This window comes from Carcharhinus amblyrhynchos, chromosome 13 (assembly GCF_965287045.1).
Source record: "Carcharhinus amblyrhynchos chromosome 13, sCarAmb.v2.hapA, whole genome shotgun sequence".
Lineage (NCBI taxonomy): Eukaryota > Metazoa > Chordata > Chondrichthyes > Carcharhiniformes > Carcharhinidae > Carcharhinus > Carcharhinus amblyrhynchos.
In genome coordinates, this window is record NC_137336.1 from 25,716,512 (window position 1) to 25,731,838 (window position 15,327).

Genomic DNA, 15,327 nt, shown 5'->3' on the forward strand with positions numbered 1-15,327 from the left:
TTCTGCTAACCCCACCCGACCTGATTTAGGAGTGGGCAAGGTGGTAAAATTACAGCCATTATATTACCTCAAAGGAGAATTGTGACTTTATATTGGTATCCTCCCAATTGCATATAATCGACAAAAATGGTCTCCCCTGCATTATTCAAGGTGGGCTGTGATTCAACAGGGAGCTGAAGACACAGTTATGTCGTTTTGCAGAATCACAGAATCCCTATAAGTGCAGAAGGATGCCATTTGACCCATCAAATCTTCAATGACCTCCTGACAGAGAATCATATCCCCAGAACCCCACACATTTACCACAGCAAATCCATCTAACCTACACATTTTAGGACTCTCAGGGACAATTTTCCAAGACTAATCCACCTAAACTGCACGTCTTTGTACCCAGAGGAAACCCACGCAGACACAGGGAGAATGTGCAAACTCCACACAACTACCCAAGGCCAAAATTGAACCCGGGTCCCTGACACTGTGAGGCAGCAGTGCTAACCACTTGTTGCAAACAAACCTTCTGCCAAACTCCAAAGCAGATGTGATTGTCAGTATGAATTTCATCTACAACTTTGTTATGCCATTGCAGTCTGTCATAAGTGACATCAATAATATTTGTCTAGTTGCAGTACAGGTATATCAAATAAGCTCAGATGCATTTTTCAGGATTGTTAGCTATTTCATTACTTTTAGCAAAAACATGAGAAGGCACTGCACTTTTGCCAAGTTGCAATATTCAAACCATTATTGATTACACAACAGTGCCAGATCATATATGTCAAAGCCTGCTTCCCAAAAGCAGTAATGACGCCTTTATTTTAACAGAGTACACCATCTTCCTGTTTATTTGGACAATGAAGAGGGAACAGCAACTGATGCTGCCCAGGTTCCAGACATCACTTCAGGATCCATGTACACCTTGTTACGATGCGGTTAGGGGCCAGTAATGTTTTGTTTAAAGTCAACAAAGCTTGACATTGCAGTTCCCACTTGGAGAAAAGAAGCCACAAGATACCATGATTTTAATCAAACCAAATAAACATGGTAAACAAAGTCAGAAAAGTAAAACAATTTAAGCATCTGTCTTATAGTCTGACATTGAGAATTAAAACAAGGTCAATATGAATTAACAGAACACACTGAACAACACATTAAACGGCAGATGCGACCAAGATAGATCCAATGAATTTCTCAGCAGCCCACCAGGCATCTATGACTGTTGTGAATAAGAAAATCTCACTAAAATTCTGTTTCCCTCATGAAGGATTCCCTCAAAAGCTGCTCTGACTCTGACTGCCTCAGTGACTGCTCTTGAAGTTTCAATCTCTTCTCTTGGGACTGCGTTCCACAGGATTTGCAAAGTTGGCTCGAATTACCTGCACAATTCCATCTCTCTTGCAAACCGCTGGCTTCGCTAAGCTAGTATAGCACTGCCCCTGGGTTTCTCTCAACTTCAGTCTCCTGGCTGCACCAAGCAACGAATGACTCCCAGGGCTTCGCTGAACGCCAGCTGCTAGCACAGAACCAGTGACCTTTTGCCATCTTCCCTACTTCCCCAAACTTATTCTCTGAGCCCTAGCTGCCTGTAGCCTCCTAACAGCTCCCAGAACCTTTCCTGTGAGCTGCCAACCACACAACATCAGTCGCACTGAATGGCTCCCAGGGATTTTTTTGAAATCTAATTGCCTGCAGTTTGCTAAAGGCAGGATTATTTTATACCCAGTTTCTTCCCTTGCTGGAGAACACTCAAATAAATTGAAACCAGAGAACCTTCTTAAGCTTCACCCATCCATGATGCTGGAGCCTTTTAGAGGTCACTGAATGCTTTTAAACTAATTTAACTCTAAGTTCCGTAACATGTCTCTGGACTACAATTCTTCACAAGGAGTGTAGATATCACATATCCAGCTAAATAAATCCACCTGCTGTTTTATAGCTCTTACTTTTCCTTAAATTAATATGGCCCCCAAACTTTGAGTGCAGCTTGACCTGAGTGGGCAGCAAGGAGTTTGGAGAGTACGGGAGTTCAGTGAAGGGTGGAAGAAGCTGTTCCTATCATTTCTATTTTTGTCCTCCGCCCATATTTGATTCCTGCGTCGATGCAGCGTGAGAAGCTTATTGATGATTAACTAGTAAATTATTCCATTTATAATAAAGAATTTGTAAAATTAAGTTATGACAGTGAAGTATGGAATTTGTTTCCTGCGGTATGTAAGAAGCCATGTCCTAGACAAATATGTCTACGGGAAGTGTGAAAAGTTTGAGCTCCAGATTTTGGGACTAGTGCAGCTATAGAGCCGAGAGCTATGTGGATAGCATGTTTGGGGAAGTGGTCACACAGCAGGTTGAGAGCGTGCAGGCAGAGAAGGAATGCATGACCTCCAGGCAGTCTTAAGAAAACCAGGCAGGTAGTGCAGAAGTCACCTGGGTCAATCTCACTTGATAACTGGTTTTCAGTGTTGGGGAGGGCAGTGATTTGTGGAGGAGTGTAGCAAGAGCCATGTCCATGTGCACCATAGATTGCTCAGATGCACGAGAGGAAATAAAAGAGTGGAAAGGCAATAGTGATAAGGGATTTGTTAGTTAGAGAGGGACAGATGGACGTTTCTCCAACGGTAGACATGATTCCAGGGTGGTGTGATGCCACCCTGATGCCAGAGTCGAGAATGTCCAGAGCAGCTGAAGGGCATTCTTCTGGGAGAGGGCGACCAGCCGGAATCATGGTCCAAAAATGCTACCAATGACATGGGAAGGAAGAGAAATGAATTTCTGAAAGCAGATTTTAGGGAGTTAGGGAATAAATTAGAAAGCAGTATCTCAAAAGCAGTATTTTTGGGATTGCTCCCAACTGTCACGTGCTGATGAGCATAGGAATGGGAGGGATGAGCAACTGAAAACCTGGCTAGAGGAGGAAGGACATCAAATTTCTGAGACATTGGTGCTGGTTCTGGAGCAGTTGGGACCTGCACAAGATGGATGGACTGCACCTTAGCAGTCCTTAAAATCCTTATAGGGAGATTTGCTAGTGTTGCTGGAAAGGGTTTAAACTGGAATGACAGGAAAGTTGGGAACCTGAGATGGAGCTCAGATTGGAGGGAAGCAAAACTGGTATCAGGAAGTAAAAAAGGAAGCGAAATTAGAAAGGAGACAAAACAAATGCAAGCATCAAATAGGATCTGACTGCACAATATGTTCAAAAGACAAAGTTAAGGCACTTTATCTGAATGCACACATCATTTGGAACAAGGTGATGATTTGAAGGCACAAGGACAGGTAAATGGGTATGATTTAATTACCATTACAGAGACGTGGTTACAGGGTGACCAGGACTGGGAATGAAAATGTAGAATCAGTTTTTGTGGCGCTAAGAAACAGGAGGGGAAAGTAAACATTTGTGTCAGCTGATTTCCCATAAACTGTGGTGGTAATATTGGGCATGGTATAAATCAAGAAATTAGAGTGGCATGGGTAAAACAATGATAATGGGTGATTTCAATTTACACATATACTTGAGTAAATTTATTTAGCACGAATGGAGAGATGACTTCTTGGAGTGAGAAACGGGTGGATTTCTGTAGCAGTACATTGAGAAGCCAATTTAAATGTTAAGGCCATTTTAGATTTGTTTAATGAGCAAGGACATTGCTACAAAGGAACCATTAGGAAATAGTGACCACAATATGATTGTATTACATGTAGTCCTTTCTGATACTGGGGTCATAATTTTGAGCAAAGGAAATTTTACAGGCCTGAGGGGCAAGTTGGCTTTGATGGGTTGGTAAACTGTACTAATTGATATAACTTTGCTATATGGTGAGCCTCCACCATGGCACATCCAACAGAAGAAGGTAAAATAAATTGCACAAGAAAGATTACAAAGAAAGAGGAGTATTGTAACTGCTCATTAATCTCCATCAGTAGCTGCAGCTCTTCAACAAGTCTCCTATTTACTTACGCTGCCCATTATATTAACAGTCATCACTACATCTTCAAAAAATATACCTTTAGCTGCCTTTCGTTCTTGTACAGCCTAACGCTCTAACCCAAATATTGTACAGGTCTATAGGGGTTTGCCCGTTCTAACTAAGCATTTGCCTTGATTTTTTGTGCTTAATTCCTGGAGTGCATCTGGAACCAACAATCTCTTGACTCAAGAGTATAACTATACAGGGACACTTTAACTGAATCACAGAATAAAGTAACTTCTTTGTGAGTAAGTAACACCATTGATCACAGTCATGGATATCTCCCCTGTGCTACTTGTGACAACTAGTCTGAAAAATGTTTACCCATCGCATTATTCACAGACAGAATACACATGTGGATCCTCAATATCAATAAAACAAAAGACACATTCAAGATGCATCTTTGTTCCTATTTGGTTTAACACATTTATTTGGGTTCACAAGAAGCTCTTTCTATTTTGATGTATTTTTTCATTAAGTATGATGCTAATGAACTCAATTACATTGCAATCATGTATTGTTATCAATAATAAAAGTATTAATTTTATGTTTTTATTTAGCCTTTTCTCATCAAATTAAGCTAAAGATAAAATAGCCTGAACCCTAGATGGCTTCTCAGTGTACTCTCCAGAAAGCCATCCCTTTCACACTCCAGGAAGTCATCCCCCCAGAGCAATGGTGCTAATTACGTTTAACCAATGTTTATGTAAATTGAAGTTGCCCATTATCACTGTATTACATTTTTTGTTTTTTTTTGGTTTTTTTTGTTAATTTAACTTGCTTTATTCTGTCCCACAGAGTCATAGAGGTTTACAGCATGGAAACAGGCCCTTCAGCACAACTTGTCCATGCCACTCTTTTTTTAAATCGCTAAGCTAATCCCAATTCCCAATTGGCCATATCCCTCTATAAGAACATAAGAATTAGGAGCAGGAGTAGGCCATCTAGCCCTTCGAGCCTGCCCCGCCATTCAATAAGATCATGGCTGATCTGAAGTGGATCAGTTCCACTTTCCTGCTTTCTCCCCATAACCTTTAATTCCCTTGTCTGTCAAAAACCTATCTACCCGTGACTTAAATATATTTAGCGAGGTAGCCTCCACCACTTCAACGGGCAGAGAATTCCAGAGGTTCATCACCCTTTGAGTGAAGAAGTTCCTCCTCAACTCCAATGTAAACTGCTCCCCCGCCACCCCCGCTTATGTTGAGGCTGTGCCCTCTAGTCCTGCTATCCTTTCTAAGCAGGAAGAATCTCTCTATCTCTACCCTATCCATCCCTTTCATTATCTTATACGTCTCTATAAGATCCCCCCTCATCCTTCTAAACTCCAACGAGTACCCATTGTACCCATGTATCTAAATGCTTTCTAAAAGACAAAATTGTACCCGCCTCTACTACTACCTCTGGCAGCTTGTTCCAGACACTCACCACTCTCTGTGTGAAAGAATTGCCCCTTTGGACACTTTTGTATCTCTTCCCTCTCACTTTAAATCTATGCCTTCTAGTTTTAGATTTCCCTACCTTTGGGAAAAGGCATTCACTTATGACTACCAGAAAGACACTGGTACCAAAAGTGTGAGTTTCAATACCAAGGCCTGAATTCTCCGATCTCACCCGAAGCTGGAATTATTTGGCCCCGCTGTTGTGAAAGGAGATTTGGCTGAGCGCCAAATTCTCCATTCTCGCTGGTGGCGATAGCGGGGCATGCAAGACTGAAGAATTCCACGCCAAATGTTAACTTACTAAGAGGTAACTAAAAGCCCGATCCCACTTAATTCGACATTGTCTCTTGCTGAATATTGTTTAGTTTCATTTAGTATGGACAATTGGCACCAACCATAGGCAGCTCCTCACTTTCATGGGTAATCTGCTTCCTCAGAGAGCCTGAATTTCAGAGCTTTCTGCAATTTCTTGGGAGGGGAACAGTTTAATGCAAACTGGTAATAAGCATTTATAATACAATGCCATAACAACTTTCTATTGGATACCGTAAGTTTAACTGAGGAAGAAAAGTTATGCTATCAATTCCCCCTCTCTCTTGCTCTATACATCTGTTGCCCACTTTTTGTCTTACAGATCAAGGCACCCCACAGTTACAGGAGGTGCGATTTCACTGGTTACCAAGTTGATGTTATTAGGCGATACAACTACCAGCTGTACACTGTGATATTTAATTTAACAAATATGTCAATTACTATGAAATATTCTGCTGGAAAATATCAGAAGATGATTGATTGGTAAGTGTGAGGAATTTCATTTGTATAAAATATTTACGTTGGCTGGAAGCTTCAAATAAAGATTTTCTGCTCCGAAATTTTACTGCCTTGTTCTCTCCTTTTGGCTATTTCTTGGGGCTCATTGTCTTCACCAAAGAATTGTTTGTCGGACTTTTATTTTTTGAAAGGTGGAGTGTGGCGATGCAAATTTATATTGAGATGCCTAAGTGCAGTCACTGTGATGGTACTGGCATGAAGTTCTTCTGGCTTTTCCTCTTCATAGGAAGGAATGCCAAACTCTTTTACACAAAAGGTGGAACTGCTTCAATAATCGTCAGTGAAGCAGTTACAATGTATTAACGTCATGAAAACCTTTTTTTGCGCATGTCATGAGGTATAGACACCACAGTGCAATGTTGTTCGCGCCTTGGTGATCTTTCTGTGGCTTCTGATCTACGCATACCAGACAACAATCGACAGCTGACTTTCAGAATCAGTTATTTTGTTTTCACTCCTTGGTTTCCAAGCGTCGTTACCTGTTGACAAGTATGCCCTGCTGAACAAGTGAGAACCAATCATTTGGCAGTGAAAATTGCTTGAGCTGCGCACGAGGGTTCTTCATAAAGTTTAAAAGAGCAATAATTTTACTTTTCAAAATGCGTTTATCTTTCAGAAGGTTGTTACATGTTGTGCTTGTTTCACGGCCTATTGGGTAAACGTAAGACTTGTGCCATTTATAGGACGGCAGATGTACTTTGTTTATGAATTTACTCATCACGGTTATATTCAAGTGTGAGACTAGCCTGACCCTGTACCCTTTATATCTCCTCTTCCTTCACCACTTACCCCACCCTCTGCCCATCACCCCTTGAGAACTGACTAGAATCATAGAATCGCTACAGTCCAGTAGGAGGCCGTTCAGCCCATCAAGTCTGCACTGACCACAATCCCACCCATCCCTATCCCCATAGCCCCGTGCAATCACCCTAGCTAGTCCTCCTGACACTATGTAGCAATTTAGCCTGGCCTATCTACCTAACCCACACATCTTTGGACTGTGGGAGGAAATCGGAGCACCCAGAGGAAACCCAGGCAGGCATGAGGAGAATGTGCAAACTCCACAGGGACAGTGACCCAAGCCAGGAATTGAACCTGGGTCCCTGGCGCTGTGAGGCAGCAGTGCTAACCACAATGCCACCACGGCACCGCCACTAATTGAGCAGCGTTTTGAGCAGTGCTTAATAAAAATAAGCTTCTATTGTCTTACTTTCACTGGGCTATCCAACCACAAATGCACACCCTATAAAGGTTCACTGGTTACTGATGAAGAGTACAATTTTCCCGATGGGAAATGGAAAACGGGCAGGAGAAGACAAAACTCCACTTGGGTTGAGTTGGAGACTTGAACAGCCTAGGCCTACCTCAGTGCTGTCAGTCAGCTGCTTGCCCTGCTGGGACAGGAAGGAGCAGCTGATGGAGAGAACCTGTGGCAGTAAGGCAGGTCACTAGAATAAATGTTTTATCGGCCTCGTGCTGTCAAGTGGAGAGGATGATTGTCATTTCTGCTTGCCAGGCTGATTCCTCCTGGCCCTACAAAGGAAAGTTTATTCACTTATCTTCAATGCCCTCAGTGGCTGCTCGGCAGCAGCATCTGATAGAGCTGTGAGCGTGCTACTCACGAGTGGGGTAAAATACCATTGTGGTTGATAATCGCATGCTTGCAGCTGCAAATGGTGGCATGCCGGCACAGTTGCCTCACAGCACCAGGGACCCAGTTTTGATTCCCGGGTTGGGTTACTGTCTGTGCAGAGCCTGTACATTCTCCCCATGTTGGTGTAGGTTTCCTCCGGTCTCCTCTCCCATTCCAAAGATGCGCAAGTTCAGTTGATTGGCTATGCTACACTGCCATATGGTGTCAGGGGGACTAGCAGGGTAAATACATGGGGTTACGGGGATAGGGCCTGTGTGGGATTGTTGTCAGTGCAGGCTAGATGGACTGAATGCCCTCCTTCTGCACTGTAGGATTCTATAACTATAAAGCCAAGGAGGTTTTGGTAAACTTATAAAACACCAGTTTGGTTTCAACTGGAGATTGTGTCCAATTCTGGGCAATTTAAGAAAGATGTGAAGGCATTAGAGAGAGTGCAGAAAAGATTTGTAAGGATGATTCTAGGACTGAGGGACTTTGGTTACCAGGGTAGATTGAAAAAGCTGGAGCTGTTCACCGTGGAGAAGAGAAGATTTGATAGAGAAGTTTAAAATCATGAGAGTCTGAACTGACAAAATAGGAAGAAACTCGTTACATTGTTGGAAATCCAAGGACACAAACTGAACAAGAATGGTTAAAAAAAACCCAAAGAAAATTTGAGATAAAGCTTTTTATGCAGTGACTGGTGAGAATTTGGAATGCACTGACAGAGTGGGGTGGAGACAAAATCAATCTTGGCTTTCAAAAGGATAGCGGGCAATTATCTGAAGGGAAGTCATTTGCAGGGCTTCAAAGAGGCATGGGACTAGATGAGCTGTTCTTGCAGAGAACTAGCATGGAGATGATGGCCAAATGGTTTCCTTCTACGTTGTAACCATTCTGCAATTCAGTGATTCTAACTGATGACATGATCTCAGAAGTAGACAATATTGATGAGCTTACAGATGCTTAGATTGGCGACCTGATAGTTCTCAATTTGTGTATTAATTAATAGAATACCCAGAGGATCAATGAAGGCCGCAAGGTTTGAGAAACAACTATTTAGCAGACAATACTGAAGGCAGAAGGTTAGGAATTCTGGAAGTATGAGATCAAATGAACTGAAGAATATTATTCATTTAAATCCAGCTTAAGATCTTAAGGTTTTATGTGTCTGATACTGGTGGTTAGGGTCTGCATTTGAGAGGCTTAGGGGGCAATTTCCCATCCCACTTGCCACAGGAAATGTAGCAGGCAGGGGAGCAACCCACTGCAAAGGTCCATTGACCTTGGGCGGGATTCTCCGGTTTTAGGGCGAGCATGGCCGGAAAATCCCACCCATAATGTTAGTCTATTATTAAACCATGCAAAACACTGTAAGATTAAATTGGGATCATTCAACAACCTTCAAAATGTGGAAATAGTTGTATTTCCTCTATTCATAATAAAACAAAAATATAGATATTCATAGACAGCCATTATATACTTTTCCAGATATTTGAAGATTTTTATTTGGTTTTCTGAATGATATTTAAAAAAATTTGAAATCTAATACTTCAAAACCTGAGCTAGTTCCTGAATTCCCATGCTATTGTGCTAATTCTGGAATATATCTTGCTATGCAAGCATGAGCTGCATTTAGAAACGAGGAAGTTATAGTTGCAGAAAGCATCTATTAACTAAGGCAATGTTTCAATATAACCCATGCCTGAAAAAAGTTCAATGCATTTGCTTTTAATTCTTGAAGGATATAAATCACTTGTGGAGGGCCGGACGTGGGGGGGGTGGTCGGGTAGAGGGGTGATGAATGTGGAGACATTCAAAGACTTGTGCCGCAGCGTATACTAGATCTATCCATATCTCTGTTAATGTTATTCAAAGCAAGGCCAAAATTAGTGTGGAATCCTTGTTGTGCAATGGTGGCAATTTCACATAGGATTGCATTCAGCAAACATTTTTAAAGTTTTTTAAGGAAAGCATAAGGAATATAGAGGTCAGTTTTCTCTCTGCCGCTGCTTCCTTTTATTAATAAGTAAGTTTGGAAGCTTAAAAAATGCATTTTATGAATGGACAATTTTTCCCAATCCCTATTTACAACTAGGTAAGCTTAAATGTCAGTGACTTCTTGTTTGCCTTCACAATATTAATATGATTGGTTTGTTTTGGATTTTTGGAGATATTGTATTAGAAGGCTGATTGGCTTCATCTTAATTGTAACAGATTTGCTTGGTTTTCCAGTCTTTCTATCTTTTTTCTTTCAGATTTCTAAATTTCTTTTTTGTTTTATGTTTGGCTTTGACTTCATGCAAAGGGGTAGCATTTTCTTTTCTCCTGCACAACTTGGTGTAGTTTGCTAATTTTGGCACAAACTAAGTGCGGCTCCTTCATGAATACTGCTTGTAAAACATGCGGTCTTCTTTATGTGTTTTTGATATGGTTCCAAAAATTCATTCCCTAAAATCCACTGGAGCCAAGGATAAACGTTTAGCAGTTCTAAAGTTTTCTGAACTAGAGAAAAATGCTGGGAATGATGGTTTATTTAAAAAAATAGAAAATCCTGGATAAATTCAGTGTGAATCATAGAATCCCTTCACTGTAGAAAAGACCATTTTGCCCATCAAGTCTGCAGCTAGTCTCTGACAAGAATATCTTACCCAGGCTCTCTTCCCTGCCGTATCCCTGCAACCCCATACATTTCCCATGGCTAATTCCGTTAACCTAAATATCTTGGGATATTAAGGGACAATTTAGCATGGTCAATCCACCTAATCTGGATTTTTGGACTGTGGGAGGAAATCAGAGCACTCAGAAGAAACCCACGCGATCACGGGGAGAACATACAAACTCCACACAGACCGTCACCCGAAGCCAGGTTCCAGGACCTATGAGGTGGCAGTGTGCCACCGTGCCACCCAGTGTAAGGATCACATGCCAAGAAAACACAAATCAGTTCACATTTCGGGTACGCACCGCTCCACAGAGCTAAAACATCACCTGTGCTGCTCTTAACTCTCAAAATTCAAAACCTCCTCTGGAAGGTCCCTTCAGCTTCCTTGCCAGCAAACCACTCAGGCTGAAGTAAAACAAATTGCTGCCATGGTCCATTAACATCATCAAATGCCCATCCACATTTGTAGATTAAGGATCCCATTAGCTGTTGGTAAGCAAGTTAGCTATTTCTAAAGCATTCATTCAACTTGGAAATTACAAGAACTGGGCAGCTTTCTGGTAGATTAGAAACCCAAAGCATTTTAACTGCCCAATGTCTGTGTGTAAGGTACGTTCCCTCCAAATACTAAATCTATTTCTAATTATATTTTTGAAATTCATTAGTTTTGATGTTAAAGGTGTACATAAAACATAATGTTGTCAAGGGGAGCGATTTACCCAAAAAGAAACTAAGCGCCCATCGGGCAGGAAAATGGGAAACACTCCCTCCTGTTTTTTTGGCGTACTTAGTTTGTTGAATTTCCAGTACCCTCTGCTTTAGAGTCCACCAGGGACTCTGGCCAGTAAGGCGAGGGCAGGGCCTAATCCCACCCGAGATGCTGGCATCAGCGTGCTGAGTGGGCTACTGCGCCTGCGCTGATTTGTCAGTAGGGCGATCATGCGAGCGCAATGACGCCCCCCATCATCAGGCCCCCAAAGTCTCGCTGACACTCCCCCCCGCCGCCCCACAATCACTAGCTTCCCCAAACCTCCCCCCAGTCCTGATCTTCCCCTCCCTCCCTTCCCCATCAAACCCAGATGCAGAGTGCGTATCGGTCCCCCCAAATCGCCATCACTGGCCCTGCCCCATTGCCACGGTCCAGTTCCCAGTCAGGGCATATAAAGACACAAACTCAATTTACAAAATAATGATTGGAATGTGGCTTTTGCTACCAAATAAACCTGTTGGATTTTAACCTGGTGTTGTGAGCCTTCTTACTGTGTTTACCCCAGTCCAATGCCGGCATCTCCATGTCAGTTCCCAGTGAGCAGTGCCAGCGTGCCAGGCTGGTATTGCTCAAGTGGCACCCCCCCCCAGCCCACGACCTCCCACAGGAGGACCTCAATGGTCTCTGTCCCCACCAGTGAGGTCATCATGCCTGGTCCCCGTTGATGGGGACCATCTTTAATCCTCATTGGTGGGAATCTCTCCCAACAGGGGTTAGTGAGGGTGGGTTGGGGGGGGCGGTGTCGGTGGAATTAGCGAAGCTGCATGAAATCATCCCAGGCTTGCTAATGATGATGAAATTGAGATTTCACTATTGTAATCAGCCTCACCCTGATTTCTGGCACAAGGCTGATTACACCCATAAAGAAATGGCCTACGGAAGTTGCAACTGGTGAATTCTGGTACTTCTGCACTTGTTGAAAATGCTGTCAGACAATTGATGAAAATTTATTCATTGCTGATCAAGGAATTTGGTCAATATCAGCTCTCTACTTTATCAAGACAGCATGGATGTTGAAGTGAAATGTGAAAGGACTTCCCACTGAGTGAATTCAGTACCTTCCTAATAATCATTGAGACCTCAAAATGTGCTTGCAGAATAAACCTACTAGCAAACTGATTAAAAATAGTATGGCGTCATTCTTTATTGGAAGGTGGCATAGTGGTATTTTCACTGGGCTAGTGATTCAGAGATAAAATCAAATTACTGCGGATGCTGAACTCTGACAAAAGATCATCCTGATTCGAAATATTGGCTCTCTCTCTCCATAGATGCTGTGAGAACTGCTGAGATTTTCCAGCATTTTCTGTTTCTGTAGTAATCCCGAGATCCAGGATAATTATCCAAGGACTCGGATTCAAATCCTACCATGGCATTCGGTGAAACTTGAATTCGTTAAAAAAAATCTTTAAAGTTTAATGTTGACCATGGAACTATTGTTGGTTGTTGTAAAATCCCATCTGGTTAACTAATGTCCTTTAGAGAAAGGGAAATTTGTCATCCTTACCTGGTCTGACCTACATCTAACTCCAGATCTGCAGCAATGTGGTGGACGGTTAACTGCATCTCAAGGACAATTAGGCTTGGGCGATGAATGCTGGTCCAGCTAACGATGCCCACTTCCCGTGAACAAGTAAAAATCGACAAAATGCTAACCTCAAATGACAAAACCATAATGTTACAAGAGAAACATCAACTAGAAATCCATGCAGAGAGAAGTTAGAAAGTGTGTGACCCCAGGACCTTGCCAGCACTTGTCTAAAACAGCAAGTTAAATTGAACACCCGATTTAGTTTGAGTCTGCTCAGGAATGTTGTGTGATGCGGAAGTGAGAAAATCAGCATGAATAATTTTGTAAGAAGCTGCATTCTGAAAAAAAATGGCTGTTTTACTCCAATATTGGGAATGGGTGAAGGAAGAAGATTGGGCGACATGGTGGCACAGTGATGAGCATTCAACATAAGAACATAAGAAATAGGAACAGGAGTAGACCATCTAGCCCCTCGAGCCTGCCCCGCCATTCAAAAAGATCATGGCTGATCTGTCGTGGCTCAGTTCCACATCCCCGCCCTCTCCCCATAACCCTTAATCCCCTTGCCTATCAAAAATCTATCAACCCGCGTCTTAAAAATATTTAGCGAGGCAGCCTCCACCACTTCAACAGGCAGAGATTTCCAGAGATTCACCACCCTTTGAGTGAAGAAGTTCCTCCTCAACTCCATTCTAAACCACCCCCCTTTATCCTGAGGCTGTGCCCTCTAGTCCTACTGTCCTTTCTGAGTGGGAAGAGTCTCTCCACCTCTATCCTATCCATCCCATTCAACATCTTATACGTCTCAATGAGATCTCCCCTCATTCTTCTAAACTCTAACGAGTACAAGCCTAGTTTATTCAGCCTCTCCTCATAGTTCAACTCCCTCAACTCCGGAATCAGCCTAGTAAACTTCCTCTGCACTCCCTCCAAGGCCAAAATATCCTTGCGTAAGTGCGGCGACCAAAACTGCACACAGTACTCCAGCTGCGGCCTCACCAGTGCCCTATACAGCTGCAGCAAGACCTCCCTACTTTTATATTCAATCCCCCTCGCTATGAAGGCCAGCATCCCATTCGCCTTCCTGACCACCTGCTGCACCTGCAGGCTGGGTTTTTGCGACTCATGCACAAGGACCCCGAGGTCCCTCTGCACCATCGCATGCTGCAGTTTTTCGCCACGTAAGTAATAGTATTCCCTACCATTATTCCTACCAAAGTGGACAACCTCACATTTGCCAGCATTAAATTCCATTTGCCATTTCCTGGCCCATTCGCCCAGCCTATCTAGATCCTTCTGCAGACTCTCCACACCCTCCGCACAATTTGCCGTTCCACCAATCTTGGTGTCATCAGCAAATTTCGACACCATACACTCGGTTCCCTCCTCCAGATCATCTATATAAATGGTGAATAGCTGAGGCCCCAGCACCGACCCCTGGGGCACTCCACTAGTCACCAACCGCCAATCCGAATAGCACCCATTGACCCCTACTCTCTGCCTCCTATTTGACAGCCAATCCTCTATCCACGCTAACACCCTACCCCCAACTCCATGCCCCCTGACCTTCTGCAATAACCTCTTGTGAGGCACCTTGTCAAACGCCTTCTGAAAATCAAGAAAGACCACATCCACCGGCTCTCCTCTATCCACCGCCCTAGACACATCCTCATAGAACTCCAATAAATTCGTCAGATACAACTTCCCCTTAACGAAACCGTGCTGCGTCTGCTCTACCAAACAATTCTCCTCAAGATGCCTCGCTATTTTCTCCTTGATCACGGATTCTAACATTTTTCCTACAACAGACGTTAAACTAACCGGCCTATAATTCCCCGCCTTTTGCCTGCCACCCTTCTTAAACAACAGCGTAACATTAGCCGTTTTCCAATCTTCCGGCACTTCCCCGGAATCCAGCAACTTCTGGAAAATAATCACCAAGGCATCCACTATCACCTCCGCCATTTCTTTCAGAACCCTTGGATGCATTCCATCTGGTCCTGGGGACTTGTCCACAATCAGTCCCTCCAGTCTGTCGAGCACTGCCTCTCTAGTAACAATAATGTCATTCAGGCCCTCCACTCCTACCACCTTTCCATCGCTAACACCCGGCAAATTATTCACGTCCTCCTCCGTGAAGACCGAAACAAAAAGGTTATTCAGGGCCTCAGCCATTTCCCCATCCCCTACCACTAAGTCCCCCCTCTCATCCTCTAAGGATTGCTGCCTCACAATGACAGGCACCCAGGTTCCATTCCGGCCTCAGGTCACTCTCTGTGCAGAGTCTGCACGTTCTTTCCATCTGTGTGTGGGTTTCCTCCCACAGTCTAAAGACGTGCAGGTTAGGTTGATTGGCCATCCTAAATTGACCTTAGTGTTAGGGGGATTAGCAGGGCAAATGGGTTAGGGTGGGATTGTGGTTGATGCAGACTCAATGGGCTGAATGGCTTCCTTTTGTACTGTAGAGATTCTAAGGATGAATAGGTTACTCATT